This window comes from Apteryx rowi, unplaced genomic scaffold (assembly GCF_003343035.1).
Source record: "Apteryx rowi isolate R43461 unplaced genomic scaffold, aptRow1 scaffold_136, whole genome shotgun sequence".
NCBI classification, from domain to species: Eukaryota; Metazoa; Chordata; class Aves; order Apterygiformes; family Apterygidae; genus Apteryx; species Apteryx rowi.
Genome location: NW_020447597.1, coordinates 803,005 through 820,093, shown reverse-complemented (window position 1 = coordinate 820,093; position 17,089 = coordinate 803,005).

The window sequence follows — 17,089 nt, the reverse complement described above, 5'->3', positions numbered from 1 at the left end:
CCGGCAGAAACGAGTATATCTTAAATTGTGCTATAGGGATGATACGGGGATCACAAGAGGGAAAAGTGAACACACACACACATCACGGCTTCTCGGGAAAGAAAACATATTTTGCGTCGTTAATAATAAAAAGAGCACATAGTAAATAATACCTCCTTCCAGTCCAGTGTCAGGCAATTTTAAGATGACTATAAAATGCTGTGGAATTAAAAAGAATACAGTATCATTAAAGAATCCCCCAGACAGGTACATTCAACTGATAAAGTGGCTGCTAAAACTATTTAACAACATCATGCTGGCTTTTTTTTCTAGCTTTGACGTGTGAAGTTTGGAGCCAAGATGAGAAGTGGGGAGGTTATACCACCTCCAAACAAGGAAATGATCTATCTGGTCCTGTTTCCAGTTTCCCATCGTAGCCAGTGGAACAAGCGCAGTGAACACACGCCGTACATGTCAAGGGGGAAAACATGCTCCTGAACCCTGAGAACATGCTGCATAAGTCTGGACAGCTAGTGCATAACTGACTTGGCAAAGGTGATGAGTTTATTATAGTTTATTAATCCACTTACTGAAACTACCGGTATTGTTTTATTTCATTCAGCACAACATACCTCCAGTGGAAACTGTAACACACTACACAGGAACAGTAAGTCATCAGTCATCAGAGCCTGTTTCCATAGAGTTATATTAGTAAAAGCCTAAGTGTGAATTTAAGCTGGTGTTACATCTGTGTAACGTACTATGTAGGTATTCTGATTCTGGTATAAGCACTTGTGGCACACATAGCTTTTTGCTTAGGAGCATGAGCCCGTGCAAAACTTGAAGGGACTCCCTCCAGCACCAGATCCTGCCCCTGGATACTGCGGACAGAGCAATGTAGTGTTATTTCCTTCATAAACAGGGCTTGGAAGGGGTGTCATCTAAACCAAGGAGGGGGAAAAAAAGCTGTTCTTACTTTACAAGGAGTGTATTGATACAAGGGATTTATCAGGTATAAAGATCTCTGTGGAAAACAGTTTATTGGACCGATCTTTATTGCTTTTTCTCAGAAGAATCAGCTACTGGCCGCTTCATTGGACATGGGATACGGCCCTAATGCAACTCAGGACTGATCCTCATTGACAATTTCTGTGATCCTTTGGGCTCGTTACTCTCACAACTTTAGGCAAATTAGTTGAATTTGTTGCTCCATTTGCTTTCTGATGGTCATGGGTGAGTGGGACTGTTCATGAAGGAGTCACTGGGGGTGGCTTGCCAGCAAGAATGGGCTTGACTGTACACCTGGCATGGCTGCGGTCCCATCCTAGCTCATCTCCTGGGGGGAGGATGGGCCATGGACCTGACATCCTTAGGGAATGATGCTTTGGAGGGACGGAAGGAATGAGAAGGTGAAGTCTCTGAAGGATTGCCACGRTGTCTGGGGAAGGGAAGAGTGTGGGCATCCTTGCATTTCTTTACCTGTTGTACCACACCTGGTCTCCCTATGAATCTAACAGGCAAAATAAGCAGATCTTTTCCCATAATATAGTGTCTGAAGTTTTATCAATGTGTCTTCAGGTTGTATCAAGGAAAGCAACTTGCAGCTAGGAGTGTCCTAATTAATGTTAATTAAGAAGACTGAAGAAAGGGAGCGGGGATAATACGAAGCTGTTCTCAGCATTATCAGTCCTAGCACCCCACAACATTTCTTCGGTAGCCAAAGGGGTGACATGATGCACCATCCTTGAGCAACCAACCCAGCCTTGTTTACCCGTTGGAAGGGGGGATGTGGAAGAGAGCTTTCTAGTGGCTGAGCCAGAAAAGCTCATTTCTGTACAGCAAGGCAGTGGAGGCGAGTCCTCACCCCAGGACTGCCTCGGGGATGCCCGACACAGCGACAGAGGTAACAAGTAGGACATGGAGAAGCGCCTCAGTTCCCCTCGAGGACTAACAGGGCAGAGGGAGGGCTGAGCTGGCTGCAGAGAACATGACTAAATACTCCTCCTGAAGAAGCAAGTGTGGGGCCTATTTTTCTCGTATCAGTTTTACACTCAGGTGACTCCTTTGGATGCTCTTAGCTTCACTGATGCACCCCGATGGGCATGAAGGTAGGAAGTGCTCTCTGATAATGCCATCGTAATTAATTCAGGATACAACCCGGAGGATTGGATTCTGTTCCCTTTGTACTGTGGCATTTCCTTAATAGGTGCCATTTAGATGTTTTGGGGAAAGAAYCCAGGATTTGTTTCACAGACAGCATTTCCTCAACAGCTCAGTGAATATGAAATAGTTTGAACTAACTGTGCAAATCTTGATTGTCTTCTTCTGCAGAGAAACTATTTATTCTGAACTCCAGGCCAGGGTTTTCAGCCACTGGTGGTGGGGATAGCGATGCCAACATCAAAGGAGTTATATCAGTTTTCACCAAGTGGGGATCCAGCCTTTTATTCATATTTTAAAATTCAGAAACCGTCTAGGTAAAGCATTTTTCTCTATAAATTTAAGAAGCCACTATTTTATTTTATAGCTGTTCCCTCAGTGGCAGGATTGTTCCTCAGCAGTCAATGCTTAAAGGCCCTTCAAGGCTGAAGGAATTAAAAATGAATAATTTAAAGCTGGTCTATGATGCAGAATTTTTAACATATGTTYTACAGGCCATGTAGAACACTCTTTTTTTGTCTTGTCAGTACATATTTTACAAGCATGCGGTGCTGGAACCCAAAAGCTTTTTTTATTTAAGACTCAGATTTGTGCCCTCCTCTGCCTTGACACAGTGAAGCGCTGGAGTCTACGAGCCATAACGGGGGAATCGTTACCGCTGGCACCGATCAGAGGAGAGGAGAGATGGAGCGATTACACCGCTCTTACCCCTCACACACGCCGGTGAACCAGGTGTGGGCAGCACCGCGGCTGTCTCCCTTCGGAAACCTGCATCCCAAGGTAGACACAAAGGAGCTATGACTTGTTTAATCCCAATCCGCCTCATGGTGGCCCACCACAGGAGCTATGGGGGGCAGGAGGCATGGGACCCCAGTTGGCTGGAGTATTTTTTGCCAAGCTCCTGTTAACTCCCTAAAGAATGTAGTGTGAGGAATACTGGCTTAGTCACTCCTGGCAGTTTTAAAAGGCAATGCTAATTGCTGGCAAATAATTCACATTTTATGAATTTCTTTTTTTTTTTTTTTGTCCCTTCCTAACTCCTTGCTACAGCAAAGGGAGGAGGCACCTACTTTGTGGACACTGAAAATCAGCCCTGTTTTCAGCTTTATGGTCTGCTTTCCACACTATTCCTTATGTTGCCTGGATTGTCCAGCTCTTCATTTATATTTTATAGTTATTCCAGCATTGCAATTAAAAAGAAATCATCTTGATTATTTTAAAAGCTCTCCGAGGCCAAAAAACAATCTGAAGTATTTCAGCAAGACATAAGGTTAGCTCCCACATTGGGAGCGTGCAAATTGGGGCTTTTATTCGCTCTCTCCTCATTTGCTCCCTCTTCAGTAGGTAATCTGCCATCTTTGAAACGAGTCGATTGCCATTGTGTCGGGGCCAAGAAGAAGAAGTTAAAATAGACCATCAGCATTTGGCGTGCGCACAGTTGCCAAGAAGCTATTTCTTCTTGCCTGGGGAAATTGTCAGTGAGAAATGGCTGGCTTGCTCTGAAAGATTTGGGAGGAAGCTAAGGGCTCCTGATGGGGGGAAAGAAGAGCGGGTACGACAGGGTACGTGCCCGATAACGTGCCCCTTCGCCAGCTCCCCTGTTTCCTCCAAAGGAGCCCATCCTTTGCGTGGAAGCGTCGTTGAGCAGTTGCCGTTGCAGCTGATGTAGCGCAAGGGATTGGTAACCCTGCCACGAAGGTAGCAATTGTGTCCTCAGGCCAGCACCAAACTCCTTGAAGGTAGATCCCTTTACAAGGCTATTACAAGGCTATTTTCTGGATAATTATATATATTCTTGCATCAGCTAATGGTGCATGTTTATTACCTACTGCATAAATAGAGACCTGTTGACCGGCAGGGCTAGCTGAGATTAAGGACGCCTGACAAAACTTTGTAACCTTGAGCTGAGGAATCACAGAATCACAGAATCGCTGAGGTTGGAAGGGACCTCTGGAGATCATCACAACAACCAAATTCCAAGTAACTTGTTTACTGGGCGAGACAGTTGTTATATACATGCCTTATCTCCGCTCTTTGTTGTATTTGGACGAGTAACAAGCACTGCCCTCGTTTTATGTGAATTGCTACAACAGCACAATAAGCACATTATTGGGGGCAGGAGTTTGGACTTTAGAATAGTTCTGATAGACTGGATAGACTGATTGAGCTTGGTCAGCCTGGTCTTCTTGGCTTTGGTTTCTGTGGGAAATGCTTAGCAGACAGCACACGGCAGTTTTTCTGTTATATCTCGTTAGTAGTCCACCCAGCAGCAGGCCGTTCCCCCTGCTCCAAAGTCTGCTGAAAGCAACTGAAACGAGCTCAAAGATTGACGCGGGCTTTTAGGGCAGGTCCGCAGCCTCCATGCTTTGCAGAACTGGGTTGGCAAGACATTAAAAAAAAAGCAAAAAGAAACCGAAGAAGCATCGAGGCGCACACAACATACCTGCGTGGTTGCTCTCAGGAGCTGAACGAGGTTGGCGGGTGCCAGCACATCGCCGGTGCTCTTGGCGCCTGCATGCGGGACTGCATCCAGGAACTTCAGCATCGGACCAGGATTTCATTCCAGGCCAAACCGTAACAGCATCACGTTTTCACCTTCTCGGATTCGTTAGGGCTGTATATGGCAGTACTTTGTCCGCTGCGGGTGAAGGTTGTCTCATGGCACAGCCCGCTCTCCATAAACATCTGAGAACGAAAGCCAGGAAACTTTCAGTATCATAGAGCATAAAAACAGACAGTAAACACCAAAAGCTTGATTTGCAGAAAGATTCAGCAACTCTGGAGCTCAAACCAAGCCTTCAGCAAACTCACATAAAAAGAATCAGAGCTGTGAAATATTGCTTTGCTTTTATACTCTTAGATAAATGAAATCTTCACTATAAGGACAATATAAAGCCTGAGAGGAATAAACACTAGAGAAGAATAAAACACTGTGAGCATATTAAAATAGATAAAACAGTGATGTGTCTGTCAAGACATAGGAAGTAAAATTTGTGTAGAAACATTCATCAGCAATCGATAATTTACTACAAAACAAACAAACAGCATAAGCACATAAAAATAGGATGGGGATAAGTAAGTATATGGCAAAGAGGGACAGACATATACTTTTGAGTGTTTTATGCACACATAACATGAGTAATCTCCTGAACATAAATGGCCCTTTTTGGCAGTTTAGGCATCACCTATAGAAAGTCACCGCAGTAAAATCTGCCTGATTTACATTTGTGCATCTTGATCCCACAGTGCCTTGAGTGCCATCAGTTCCCAGCCATTTCAGGTGAAAATCCTCAGCTTTTCCTCAGCAAAGCCTTAAAAACGAGTGGGTTAATGGTGATTGTGCAAAGTTACTAGCCTCATTTCATTTTATTTCATTTCAGCTGTCCTCCAGGATAGTCAGGAATAAACCTGAAGGTGGGTTTAGGCTCCGGCTCAGAAGATAAGCGCTGTTGATTAGGTTGAAGTGTCTATTAGGCTTGCTTTTGAGACTCCAGCCCACAAGAAGAATGACAAGCAAAGCCTGTTAAAAAAACATTTTGACAAGAATGCATTTTTTTTCTGTGGCTCAAACAAAACAAATACAGTAACACAGAAGAACCTTCTCCAAGTCAGGCTTATGTGCTCATCTGATCAGCACCAGCTAATAACCATTTCATCTCTTTTGAATGTCGCATAAGTGCACAAGCCGTGCCACTGTGCCGTTTGAGAGAGAAATGTTTTTCCTCAAAGGACCCAGGGCTGTACATGCTGTATTAAGTTAAACATGCTAACAAAACAAAACACTAATTGCATGTGGAAGTCATCCCCGGGGAAAATGCTGAGAAAAACAATGAGCCACACCTGCCAGATGTTGGCAACATTCCTTAATTTACTACTGAACGGTATTCGTGTTCAATGGTGGGAGAGCATGTAATAAGGTGCCTAGGGTAGAAAAGAGTCCTTCGTGCTAAGCACAGGGTGGAAAATATTCAATATTAACACTGCACAATCCCTTTTGGCATGTGTGACCAACTGGGATGAACGGTGTGGGCAGAATCTTTCCAGGGAGGGACAGTGAGCTGGAGGTCTGTTGCTAACCCACAGGTTTGGAGCTGGATACAAAACTGAGTATCTGAGATGTTACTAGGGGGGAAAAAAATTGTCTAGAAATTGCAATGTTCTGAAAGACTTAAATTTCCCACATCTAGACTACAAAATATTTAAGTCCCATTGCTTCTGTGTGCAAAAGCTAGCAGAATTCTTCACTGAAGAAAGAAAACAAAAAATCAAAACAAAAGCTATTGTAGAGGTCAATTAACAAATTGACCATCAGTGAAAAGCTTGTCGTCAAAGATGGCTTTGGAGTAATGGATTGTGACTTGCTTCTGCTAAAGTTACATGGCAAGATAAACAAAAGAAGACTGTAACTACAGTTCCCCAATCTTAGAAGGACAAACTTGGGAAAACTAAGAAATTGCTTTAATAATAACAGCTGGACAAAAGAGTTTAAAGAGTTGAAGATGGTCTTTCTGTAAACCACAAGGATGCTGAACTCAGCATGTAGCCAGTCTAAGAAGTAGGAAGCGAGTGATTTAGAAAACCGGAGAAAAGTTAATCTAAGTTTAATACACTGTGATGTCTTAGAACAAATTCAGATGGAAAAAAAACATTTAAGATAAGGAGATAAATAGAAAATGGGATAAGATATGACCTGTGTTTATCAGAGAGAGTTTAAACAAAATGAATTTGTAAGTTTATCTGAGATAAGAACTGATTCCCTAGGAAAAAAATAATGTGATATGTTGTATTTGCCTGGTCTTYGATGAAGCATGCGAAATGGTGTTACTCAGGAAAATTGATAGTTATGTTGGAAGCTAAAGGTGGAATGAGAAAGGCGGGCCAAAGTCCATGTGTGCTGCGAGAAAGTATAGACAGAGCTGCATTATTGATGCTTTGGGGAAAAGATGATTCAAAATATTTTCTCATCAGGACATGGGGAAGAAAACCTGTGCTGCAGAATAAGCTGACATTCTAGGTTCACTGCTGGTAATAAGAGAAATTTGTGGCTCAAAATAAGCTTTAAGAATTCATATGAGTTTGGAACAGTTATTTTGAAGGAACGAGGGAGGAAGGTGCTGTCTGGAAGCAGGAGACTGAAACTGGGGGGAGCCCTGAGCCAGGTATGCCCGATGGTATCACGGAGGTGTAAGGATATCTCATCCAAGTCAAGCCAAAGGGGAAGCTCACCGCTCAGGAGGAGGAGTTAGCAAGAGTCACCTGGACTGGACTGGGTGGTTGCTACATGGTTAGAAAGCAGCCAGCAAATTTGAAGGAGTTATCAAGGTGCACTTCAGACCAAGCTAAGTGAGGTGGCTCCCACCCCTAGGCACTAATAAAATCATCTGACTTGAGACAGGAGCTCTTCATTTGCTTCCAGTTAAGGAGGAAGATGCTGGTATACAAGATGGCTCTAAACTGCCAGCTGGATGAAGCTGTGACACAGGCAAATGAGATTTGTGCAGCCTAGCAAAACGAAAGCTGAGGGGGGATCCAATTGCTGTTCATTAATGCTTCAGGAAGAAAACGTCAGGGAAGGGGGGAATTTAGAGCGACTAGCAGAGAAATGGATATAAGCTGCAGGCGAATACATTCGAGCTGGAATTATGTTATGTTACTAACCATCAGACAAAAGGACATAGAAAGGCCTTTCATGGAGAAGGGAGAGCAAACTCTCTGGTGTTTACATATGGGGCTTGATACATTCCCAAGAAGGTTTTATGAACCGGTTTCCTGTGAGGGAAAGCAACTGGAGTTGATGAGTCAGACTTACATTTCCTTGTATTAGGAAAAGTGGTTTCACGTTGCATGCGCTCAAAGATATACATCATTAACAGGGGGCATCAGCTATATTGTGCTGGAAGAAATAAAGAAATGAAGGCATTAAAGAGCTTGGCAGAGATCGTGCTGACCCTAGCAGAGTCCTAACCTCTCGGATGAGCAAAGGGCTTTGCCTGCTCTGCCTGGTTGGCTCTTGTGAGAGCGCTGAGGTTATTACAAGCCAGAAGAACGCTGCAGATAGGGAGTTATTTGTCTTGGGAAGTGCCACTTAGATCTAATATTATTAATATGTTCCCACAATCAGTCACATATTCTACAGTATTAAACCTTCCTGCAGATAAAATGTTCTGCAACGCAATTTCTAAAGAAGATTTGTTTTTGAGGGGGGAGAAAGGAATTCTTTTAAAAAAAAAGAAGCTAGCTTGTACAGCGCAATTGTGTTTTCACAGCATAACATGAGTTACTGCTCAGTTTCCTCCGTTGTTAATTTGTGTTAGGTGGTGTTTGGGGAAAGTACTTGTTTTTATTGCAATTTTCCTTCTTGCCATTATAGTCTGAGGAGTCAAAATAGTTTCTGACCAAGAKGGGGGGGGGGGGGACGGTGAGGGGGGAACTGCTGCAGTACAAGCTGACATTTCAGTTGCACCGCTGTTAATTAGAAAAGGATGTGATTCAAAGTAAGCTTCATGAATTCGTGCAAGGCTGCAATACCTTTGCAATTGCCCCAGTCTCCTACCATTTCCCTAGGGGGACATTTTTCCCTGATAGAGGATTCTCCCACACTGTGTGCCTGAGCACTGAAACTTGATCTATCAATAACTTCAGACACCAGGGCTATATCTTTGGCTGGCATGAATCATCTTTTTTAGCACCTTCCAGAGATCTACCATGATTTGCATCAGTTGGGGATCTATCTTCATCTTTTATTTCGTAGGACACTTACTATGTCTTCCCTTTCTTCTACCCTTCCCACCATGAAAATGTCCATCCAAGCATTAACCCTGTATAAGGTATACGTTGTAGGAATGCGGATCATAGACAAGGAGCTGAAAATAAACAGCTATCTCAGAAATAAAATCCAGGGCTGTTACTTTCCCTTTTTTTCCATTGTATCTTCAGGGCTCTTCTCACTGACACAGCCTCTCTTTACTTCAGAAATACACCTATCCTACCACATATAAAAATCTGTTTCTCTATTGTTCCACTTCCCTTCTCTGTGCTATATTAAAACCTATTCGTACTGGATGACATCTGCGTCATTTCCAGTGCGATTGTGCCTAGCAGTCCCCACCATGGATCCAGGACCTATCCATCACAAACACAGCACATTTCCTTTAGACCAAGGCAAACTAGCAAAGCAAGAATCGATATGGGTAAACGCACCAGGACAGAGCACAGCGCATACATCACCTCCCAGCTGCCCCATGGTGCATTAGCTCTGCTCCTCAGAGGAATCAAAAGCGTTGATCGGCACCACTTACTTGAGTCGGTGGGAGATTTTCTAGTGAATTCTCTAGGATCCGAATTGAGCCAGAAATGCAGAACTCCGAGCAAATATTTCTCTTTATCTCAGAAACTGGATGGTTATGGAACAGGATGGTTATTGGTACCATGTAAAAGGGCTGAACACATTTAATCCCTCTGTCACTCGCTCGTCACCCTCTAATCCACATTTGCCATTTAAAGGAGATGCAGGTTTGAAGAACAGTTGCTTCAGGATGCAGCAGCTCAGAAGCCTGGGCCCTTTTTGCTTGCAGAGATGTTCTCATCTGTGCAGACAAAATCCTTATGGCAGTCCCCATCACTACATAAGATATAGTTATGTTCAAAAAACATTAGCTCTCTTTCCTAGTAAGTGAAAGAACCTGCTGTATTTTCACATTTCTTTTCCAGCAGAATGGAGGGGAGTGTGGACTTTTCAGTATGCAAGCTTTAAAATAAATTTAAGACAAGGATCAGCCACATGATCCGGACAAGTCATCTGATCTGATTTCTGAAGCAGCACAGTCCACAGGGGTTTATCCTTATTAAGTGCACCAAGGACTGTTGGTTTAAACAGCTATTTCAGAAAGACATCAAAGACTCAGATGAAGAATCCACTTCTTCTGTTGCTACTATTTTGCAATAGTTTCTCATTCATTGAAAAACAAACAAACAAACAAACAAACAAAACCCAACTCAATTTGAATTTTACTTGCATGTATCTGGCTTCAGCTGCTAGCTGTTAATTCTCATTTCTGTCTGCTAGATAACAAAGGCTGTTGGTAACAAGACTGTCTTCATTTGAAGGTCCTCTACACTGTAATCAAGTCAGCACTTTGATCTGCTTCTCATGAATTAAGTAGACTGAGCCTTTTCTACCTCTCAAGTGGGATATATCTGACCAGATGTGGACTTCTACCCAACAGATGTCTACACAGCACTAGTCACCATATTGTCCCTTTATAGTCAGCACAAAGAAATGAGCCTTCCAGGGCACTGTTCATCTCATCCTGAAGTGTATGTTTAAAACAGGCCAGATGAATCTCTCCCTCTCTGAGTTCCTATTTCTCTCTAGTAACAATCARGGAAGCCTGCGGTGACTACCTCTTATGGCAATGCCTACGTTACAGACCTCTCTATTTAGACAAGAYGGATCTGACTCTCCGGCTAAGTCATTTTTCCGGCTTTGAATCATTTCCTTGGCTCTCCCCTCTGTGCCAACTTCTCTCACTGATGAAACTTTGCAGCATCTCCAGCAGACGCATGACGTTAATTCCAGTGTACGGGGATGCCTCTCTGTAAGAGCTGGGAGCACACACCATGACAGTTCACTGAAAATTAGGTTAGGGAGATATTGCTGGATTTCAACATGCATGTTGTCCACAGTCTGTATTTTCTATTGATTGTGTCTTCTTAATGAGAGACATATGGCACTAATAAGAAAACTCCTTAATATTTATGGTCCTCCCGGAAAAAGACCAGATTATGTAACTATCAATCTTGGTATTTTTACTCCATATCTGCTTTCCATTTTCCTGATGTTAACATCCCCTGCAGCATCACAGATTTCAGCTCCTTCCCCCCAGCTTGGTGTTTTAGCATTAACTGTTCAGCTGTATCTAATCATACCAGGCTCAACCACTAGCCCAGCCAGACAGCTGCCAGATGTTTTATTTTTAAATAAATACTTACATCTGTCAAGTTATAAAACAGAGAACAATGAATACATTCTTGATGGCTTTTTGTCTCTTCCACTTGAAGAAGACAGGGTAAGATTTACACAGACTCCACAAYGAAAGACAAAGGATTCGCGTAGCTGGGCATGTTCCTTTTATTTTAAATGCAGTGTGTTTAAATGTCAGTGTTAACCATTGCTCCATAGTGGTTTATTAGGTCTGAAGGAGGGACTCATTACGAAAATCCCTCCTCTTGACCAACGCCTCACCCCTGTTTAAGCATGGCTGGGTGTAATGTTCTTGTATAATAAATATTGTCACTAATGTATATTTATATATTATATACTYGACTGGGTAGCAGATGGGGCTGGGGAAGAAATTCCACATGCTGCTAGCTAGGAGAATTGAGATGGGGTGTTCTCTGCAGAGCTCCCTATTTATTTGGGGGTTCTCTTACCACAGATTGATAGGAGCAGCTCAAGCGTGCCTTAACCCTGTCTCTYGCACCTCTCTGTCTTGCCCAGTCTTCCTCTCTCCCCACCTTCCTCACTCCATCACGATTTCTAGCTCTGATTTCAGCCACTGTCAGAAAAAATAGGCAGCATTACTGAACRGGTGTTGTCATTTATTCTTACTTACGGCTGTGTCCCCATAGATGTCAAGGCCATGTTAGAGAACTGAGTTTTAGCCTAGACTTGCTGTGTTGTTTCTYGTTGATCTCAGTTTTAACCACAGACTGGTCCAACACAGATAATGAAGGCAGGTTGTACTGGTTGTTTATAATGTTACCTTCTCAAATGCTCATACTGTAGCTTTCTTTTGGGGAAAGCCAGAACGGATCATGTTAGAGCAGGGATTCTTTACAAAGAATTGGCTCTTCTTGTTAAAATCTTCTATTGCAGTCAGTAAGCTGAGCCAGTTCAGCTAAGATCACAATACCTCCACCGCAGATCCCCCACATTGCTTTAAAAGCGATTTATATCCATTAAGTGTTAGTTGGTAAGGGATCAACTTCAGTTAAATCAATATAATGTGGGCTTCAATTGATTTGAGAAGGTCCACACAACAGGTTGTGCTTGTTTATATAATCAAATTTAAAACATTTAGTTTTTAAAGTACTTTTAGCTACAAACTGGCATATAAGCAATTCTAGAGCTACAGATAGAACAAAGCTTTTAGTGGTGGTTCACTGCAAAAGTATTAAGGACTAAGCAAAAGTGAAAACCTTGCGGGATGAGTGCAAAAGTGTTAGAGGCATGGAGTGATTCAGTAAGAATTCAAACCATTTCTGGTATTTTTGAAACTAATCTTTAGCTAATATAATCCTGCATTAAAAAAAAAAAAAGAGATGTACGGTGTTCATTTCTCCCCCCATTTATCTGCTTATTATTTATATTAAAAGATTTTTATAATCATCTGTTCACAACATCACACAAACAATCCTGTGACAATTGAAATTATGTTTGCTAAAGGATTAGGGGAATTTGTGGAAAGAATCACTGCTTCATGAGGGAACAATCAAATACTCATTGCAGACATCTCTGTTCTTTAATCTTAATTTCTTTGTGCCAGTACCTTGATTTGTTTCTCAAATTTAACAGAGAAGGGTATGAAGCCACTAAAAATCTAAAATTACTATGCAACCATATGGAAATATTAAGTTTAGGAAGTCTAAGCACTTAAACCAACTGTTCAGGGTATTTTCCCCTTAATGTGCTTACATAAATCACATTACTTTTTATGAGAGTTATTTTTCAAATTTATAGGCTTTTTCAGATGGAGCTTCATCTCCCAAGGTAGCATATGCAGAGGAGGCTGAGGGTGTTTCTGCAAGTTAAGGACTATGGAGTTCAAATTCTAGCTCTGACACTGGATTTGTGGGTGTCATCGGATAACCGATTATGACCAGACTTTTGGAAAAAGCTTCTACTTTTTAGTGCTCAGCTTTAGAAGGTTGAATTTTCATTTATGAACACCCAGCATTCAAATCACTGATGTAATAGGAAAGTATTTATGTGCTTTTAGAAGTGGTATGTGTTATGGATTCATCTGTAACAAAATCTGAGGGGGAAAAAATCACCCCCACCGCTTGAGCCAGTACAATGCATCAGAACTTCTATCTACCCTGTGCTTCTCATTAGCGTTTCACTGAAATCCCCAGTTCCTGGAAATAGGTGATTTKGGGGAAATCTCATAATTTAGAAGAAAAAGTGTATTTCTAGCTTTGATGAGCACAGAGAACACGTACTGAGTAAATTCTGAAGGTTCAGAAAGCAGAAGGGAAATCAAAACTGTCCAATATTTACTGTAGCATTGAATGGAGAGATATCTTACCATTGATTTTGTGATTTTGGGATGACCTAGTTCATGTGCTTGAATTCGACATTATTGCAAAAATCAGCGAGAACCTCTGGAATGCATTAGCCCACACTAAACCCAAGAGGAAAGCAGTGCGCAGCAAAGCTTCCTACCTACCCCACAGGAAGCCCACCTCAGGGAGGGTTTGATTCCCAGCCCTCACCCCCACTCTGTCATCCATTCGAGCAGGCTTGTAGCCATGTGCAGAGCTGCTGAAAGTCCACGTGGACCTGGCAGTGCTCTGTGCTTGCAGACCACAGCACGTCGAGGGTCCAAGGAGACACCTCAGCTGTTCAGCTTGCAGTCAAGAAAGAGAGACAATGTCAGATGAAGAGCAGGGCTCTRTGCAGCTCACAGATCCTGCCAGCCAAACCAGATTGTGCCTTGGATCTCTTGTACTCACCTTAACTCATGGTTTTTGCACCACTCCTGATGGAGGTATGGGTATAGATTTTGGAGACACAGCTTGCATTATATTTGTTATGTGCAGCTCCCAGCTCACTATACCCAGTGAGAGCCAGTGTCTGGGAACTGAAGCTAAATATATTTACAACACGAAGTGCAACTTTTTCACAGAGAGGCTAATTAGTAAGTAGGACAAATCAGGGAGACATACTGCTAAATAGACCTACCTTTGGGACAAAGAGTGGGTCCTGACTTCATCACTCAAAGGTTAAACCTCTTCGGCCATTGGTTCTAGCATCCTGTTTCTCCTTGCTAAGGTCTGGAAACTCTTCAGAAAAAGGAGAAGGTCAAAGGCTCCCCAGAAAGTGAAAGTACTCACCGAAAAGTTTTCACTCCACCTTCAATCTGGACGGTGACTCAAACAATCAGCAACTAACAGCCAAGACAGGGGCCATTAGTTGCTGCCTCTTAGCAAGGCTGATGGATGAAGAGCACACTCCCCTCACTCCTGTGCACTGGAACATCTGAGAATTTAAATTATCCTCCTGAAGGCAAATTAACTCCTTAGGGCGAGGGTTCATTACCTACTTGAAGTATTTCTATATGGCCTGCTCTGTTCTCTTTCTCTCTCTGCTAAGAGACAGCAGCTAAGACCGTCAATTCTGAACAAGTTCACGGCCCGCCGTCTTCCATCCAAGAGAGGGGCCAGGCTGTCTTTTGTGCCAGGTGCAGGCTAGTCCTAATTTGGACATGTGAGCCGTGAGTCAGGAGGTTTGCTAGGCCAAAGCCAAGCCCACATTGCAACGTCCCCGTCCTGAGCACAGTGGGACATCACCCATCACTTGGCGTCTTTAAGCAAGGCTTAGAGTTCCTCTGTGCCACCCAAAAGAAGCTTTTGTGCTCAGCCATGAGTTTTGGGCTTGGTGTGGGAAACATCAGTGAAACACTGGCTTACAGTATGCAGGAGGTCAGCAGCGATAACAGCCATGACTCCTTCTAGCTTTGCTGCTGCTATTACTAAAAAAATGGACATTCTTTATATATTCTTTTTGTCCTACGTAATGCCAGTATAGTGGAATGCTTATCTCTAATTAAAGTTTTCACTGATTCAGAGCTCTTCAAACCTTCTTGGTTTCTCTATCATCACAGCCCCATCAGTCTTGAGAAAGCTTATGATTGCTTGGATCCGGGTTTTAACTATTTTGCTTGCTAGCCATAGGCTGCTTCCTGCATCTTAAAAACGAGCCTTTCCATTTAAGCTCAAGCATTCATGACCATGAAGTATGTTGAACCAAGCCCCTACTTTGGTTTGTCTCTGACATGACTAGGGTTAGGCTGTATGTTAGGACAGCATGGAGACAAGAACAGATTCCTTTGCAGTTTAAATGGCAGATGATGCCTGTACTGAGAAATGGACTATCCAATGAACTTTTCAAAATAACCACCTCTTAATTCTGTAATTCAGATCCTGTTCCCATCTTCTCCCATTTATTTCTCAATTTCTTTTGCTTCTGCTGGTGGGGGAGGGCTGTGCTGTGTTTGGAGGGCAGCAGGTTTACAGCACATAATAACAGCAACCAGATTCCTTCAGCTTAAGAGGTATTAAAATAAATTCTTTTATTGAAGGAAAAACAAAACCAAGAAGGATAAAAGGAAAGCCTGTGTGAGAGAGCACAGCGTGTTAACAAGTTGGGTCTGTTCCTTCTCGTGTAATGGAAGGTTTCACAGGAGATGGTTCACTTAAAAACGCAGAGGTGTGACAGGGACGAAAGCTTGGACACATCAGTGCCTCCCCCAGCGGGCTTGCCGTTGCATGGTCACTGAGCTTCCTTAGACTGCTTAGAAACAACCTGCAAATTTAGTACCTCCTGAAGTTGCTGGCTTGATGGCACTTAGAGAATTTGACGTGTTAAAGCCGCCCCTCTTCTCAGGATCGCCACTTTCCCACCCCCATCCTATCTCCAGGAACCACCTTTGAAACAGCTCGAGCTGTTCATGCCACTTCCTCCCCATTACTGTGAAAGAGCATTTTATCACTCTCACTGCAGCTTATGGCCCCCTCCTCCCTGTCTGACGTCAGAGAGCACCTGAGGCACTTGAGTCTTGTAGGGAATTTGAAGAACATCCAAAGATATAAACTTCCATAGATAAAGTCCTCAGAGACATCCGTATAGCTCAGCAGCAGTTTTCAAAGGTACTGAATTCCTAAAAATGCAGAAGGTGGGATTTGGAAAATCCCCAACCACACAGTCATCCCACTCCCATTGATTCCCCTGCCCCACACTCTTAAAAAAAAAAAAAAAAAGAAAGAAAAAAAGATCTTGGAAGGGTTTCTGCACCTAGAGGAGCTTTTCAAAATCTACCCCAAATATGTTTCCAAACTGGTAGTCTGTATTGTCTGACACTTATTAGCACCAGGTAACTCAGAAGCAGATCTTCTGGGATGACTTAACACCTCACCGTCACCATTACCACTGCCCCAAGCCACACTTACGCTTTTGCTCATGGGCTGCAAATGTAACAGTGCAACAGCGCTATGTCCCCTCCCTCCTCCCACAGCTGCCAGCAGGACTGTTTGGATAATGACAGGGTGCTTTTGCAAACAGAGTAACACGTTCCTGCTAGTAGGAAGCTCTACAGATGATCTCTAATCTCCGAGCAGAGTAAACATCTCCATGCCACCCTAGTAGGGAGATTGTCTTTGTTACAGTAAATCAGAGCAACTTTGTCCTTCCTCGTAATATGCTACAACACAACGTTGTGTGGCACAGTAAGCTGCACCAGGCAGGTGAACCTGCTGACTGAGCCATCAGTGGTCACAAAGATTTATTTCTGAAGAAAAGGTTCAGCAAAATAAAATCACCATGGCAATATTCAGGTATCTGATTCTCCAGAGATTATGAACAAGCAGCAGTAAAGCCAGACACCAGCAATAGCTGAGTGAATAACTCACAGCAAATCATGATTTTGATTAAGTTCACCCTTTTCCTAGCCACAAACAGATCATCAAGGCTCCTGGAAGTCCTCTGCTTGCTCCTGGTAACTACAAATCGAGCCCTTTATGTGGAGGGCCAATATAAGTGCTGAATGTCTGTTAAATCCCACAAGTCCTGGAGATACAGGATGCTCCAGCATCACAGGTATTTCAGAGACTTTGAGGATCATGGCACTGGGTGAATTCCATTCACTGTGAAGTTTTGCCTTTTATGGTC